The sequence below is a fragment of the Pristis pectinata genome, chromosome 4 (assembly GCF_009764475.1).
Source record: "Pristis pectinata isolate sPriPec2 chromosome 4, sPriPec2.1.pri, whole genome shotgun sequence".
Taxonomy (NCBI): domain Eukaryota; kingdom Metazoa; phylum Chordata; class Chondrichthyes; order Rhinopristiformes; family Pristidae; genus Pristis; species Pristis pectinata.
This window is the reverse complement of record NC_067408.1, coordinates 25,870,510-25,873,951: the sequence shown is the minus strand read 5'-3', so window position 1 is coordinate 25,873,951 and position 3,442 is coordinate 25,870,510.

The window sequence follows — 3,442 nt, the reverse complement described above, 5'->3', positions numbered from 1 at the left end:
TTATTATAAATAGTATTTATTATGCAAATATTTGAAAATTCAGAGAATTTTTAAATACTTGGACCTAGCTTTAAAGTAAGGGGAAAACATTTAAAAGAGATGTGCAGGGTGAGTTTTTTTTACACGGAGAGTGTTAGGTGCCTGGAACACGCTGCCAGGGATGGTGATGAAAGCTGATGTAATTTTTAAATCTTGTATCAAAATCCTTTCAAGGCCTCATTACACAAATCTACAATTCTCACCAAATGAGTTCCACCACTGATAATTGCTTACATATTTATCACTTCCTTTCACCCCCTATCTGGTCATGACTTCAGAAATTCCTTTCTAACATTTATGTTTTTCCATCAGTCCTTTAGTGTTCTTAAAATTAAATTTCTAGGGAGCATCTTCAGGACTTTTTCTATTTTAAACATGTTCTCTAAATGCTGTTGTTAAATTCTGCAAAGGTTTTTGAGTGTGCTATTTTTACACAATTTATGGAAAATACATGTCATTTCTTTCTTCGTCTGGGCCTTTATACATGTCTGGATTTATTTTAAGTGGCATTATTCAGGATACTTAAGTACCTGCTCTGCTCAATCTGCCCTTTCCTTTCTCCCATACAGTTCTGTACCATATGAAAAATTTATCATTTTCTTATTACCAGCAATGGTTTCATACTCCCACCGCCCATGAACCCCATTCCTTTAAGTTTGTGATAAATCCTTTAACAATACTTATTATTTCATGTCAGTTTTTGAGATGCATGTTGGCTCAATTCAGTCCTAAATTTAATTAATGAAATATCAATAAAATCTTTGTTAGAATTTTTCTGGAAGGCAAAATATTCTGCATCACAATGATTGTAGTGCATACAAAGTATTCATGAAGGGGTGTTTAGGAAAAAGGCTTGAATGAGAGTATTGAAGGAGAAGGAAGCAGAGAGAGAGAGAGAGAGAGAGAAAGAATCAGGAAGTAAACCCCAGGAGAATATGTACTTATTGGGTTCTCAGCAATTATTGTGACCAGTAATAGGTACAGTCATGTTGTGCTAAATTATTCTTACATTTTATGTGGATTTGCATAGCCTTATAGTGTCAGAGTTATCTGATGTGGCATGATGTGACAATCTAACATTGATACTAAATTAAAAGATTTTTACCCAGCGTGAAAATGGGAAATACGGGGAGTGGTAGAGGTGACAAACAAAAGTGTTAAACAGTGGAGAATGTTTCTTTGAATTACAATGTTCTTGTATCTATTACTGAAGAGTCTTTCATATGATGATTTACCTCTGAGAGTTTTTATACACTTTTCCCTCAAAACAATATTTCCAGCTAACAGTATGTCCAGACCATTTTCAAGAGCATAATACCAGAGGGCATAGTTATGTACATCAATAGAAGAAATGCTCTTGAACCATATAAAGAACTGCATTTGATCACATCTTTCGGACTGCTCTTCATTCTCTCAATGATTACTTTTATTGTAATGCTTTTCACTGTACCATTCATTAGCTGCAGATCTTGCACCCTTGAAATGTTTATTCATGATAATAAAATATTCCCAGTTTGTTTGATTACTTTCTTTAAAAACCTACGACGTTCCCTCCAAACACTTGATGTTGATTTCTATTGGCATGAGCTTGATGCAGTCACTTCAACAGCTTACTTTACAATGCAGATAATTTTACTTTTCTCAATGTGAAGTCAATCAGGCAAGTGTAAAATAACTATATCACTATTCCTACCTGACATGGCAAGTTATAAAATTTCCTCCATGTATATTCAATATGGGAAAAATGTCAATAAATAAAACTGAGGAGATTTGCACTTGAGAATTGCTTACAATGATTCCAACCCTAATTCAACTAATCACAAACAACAAAGTTTCACATCTTTTATCTCGAGGGAGATTTGGATCTTTGAAATTAATAGTATGTTTTCCTGATCCTGGGTAAGCTGTCATTGAGAATTCACTGCAGATGTCATGGGAAAAGTAGCACTTTGACTCAGTGCTTTTAAGTACTCCAGCTTAGAATTTCTTGATGTGCAGATTTTCGGTTTTACTTACATGAGCCTCCTTGATTTAGCTATAATGCACAACTTCCCCACTTGAAAATCCTCTGAATTCTCATGCCTAATGTCAGAGTTTTGGGGTAGCAATCAGGTGTATGAGCCACCTTTGAAGCTTGAAATTGGTGACTAAATGATGGTACTTATTATTCTTTTTGTTGTTTTTTTGTCCTCAATCTGCTGCTCTGAAAATGTTCTCCCTCTGTGACATGAGGTTAAGTGGATGGGACATTCCTCTAATCACTGAGGGACCTGAGATGATACTCATCTGAGGGAAGCAACTGTCCCAGAGCAGTAAATAAAAATCTAAAAACTGAAGATGCTGGATATCTGAAATGAAAAACAGAAAATGCTGAAAACACTCAGCAGGTCAGGCAGCATCTGTGAAAAGAGGAAATGAGTTAATTTGTCAATTCAATAGACCCAAAATATTGACTCAGCTTCTCTTTCCACATATGTTGCATGACATGCTGAGTCTTTCAAGCAGTTTCTGTTTTTGTCCCAGAGCAAGTTCTGAGCATATATTTGAAATTTCCTGATGTGTAAACAGTGAAGGGATTTTTAAGGCAAGAGGTTCAATGGTGCTTCCAACAGAAAACCCATCTGACTCACTGGTTACTACATCCCATGTCCTGACTGCTTTCTGGCCCCTGAATGAGTAAAATGTCATGATCATTCAGTGAGGCACTGGCAGCAGATGAGCCCAGGAACTTGGAAGCAGATTCTGTCATAGGGCCAATGTGGTTTTATCTTTGCCTACTCTCTTTTTGCAAGACACTTTGTGAAAAACATGGGAGCTTGTTTAGCTATGTTTGTATTAATATATCCCACTTGAAGAACTGGCTCCTGAATTTAAAAGCATTGAAAAAATCGAAAAAGCACATAAAACAGAGACTACAGAAAATAATTATTTACTAATTTTTTTTACCATACTCAATCTCATTTTGATTGGATTTCAAGCAAAATTATTTTAAAAGGTCTTGCAGCGCCTCAAGCCCAGTGCTTTTATTTCCTGCAATTCCATTTACTTTGTTTTCAAGTCATGCATATTAGACTAAGTGTTCTAATCTATCAAGAGCTGAGTGCTAAACAATGTGAAAGTCCATTAGGGAACCAAACAAGAATATAATGCAGCTTAGTTCCCATTGTATTCCCCATAAGTGGCTAACTTCAGCAGTTGAAAATAAGGATGTAACTGGCAATGCAAGGTCTTTCTGACTTTGGCAAACCTGAACTGCCTTGATTTCAGTCCAGTGCTGAATATGTACAAAGCAGAAATAAAATACTCCAACAATCCATTGTCAACATTTGCACTCAAAAGTTTCTCACTTCTCACCTCAGTTCATGCGGGCAGGAGATACACCTAAAAATTTGTTCTAAGTGTA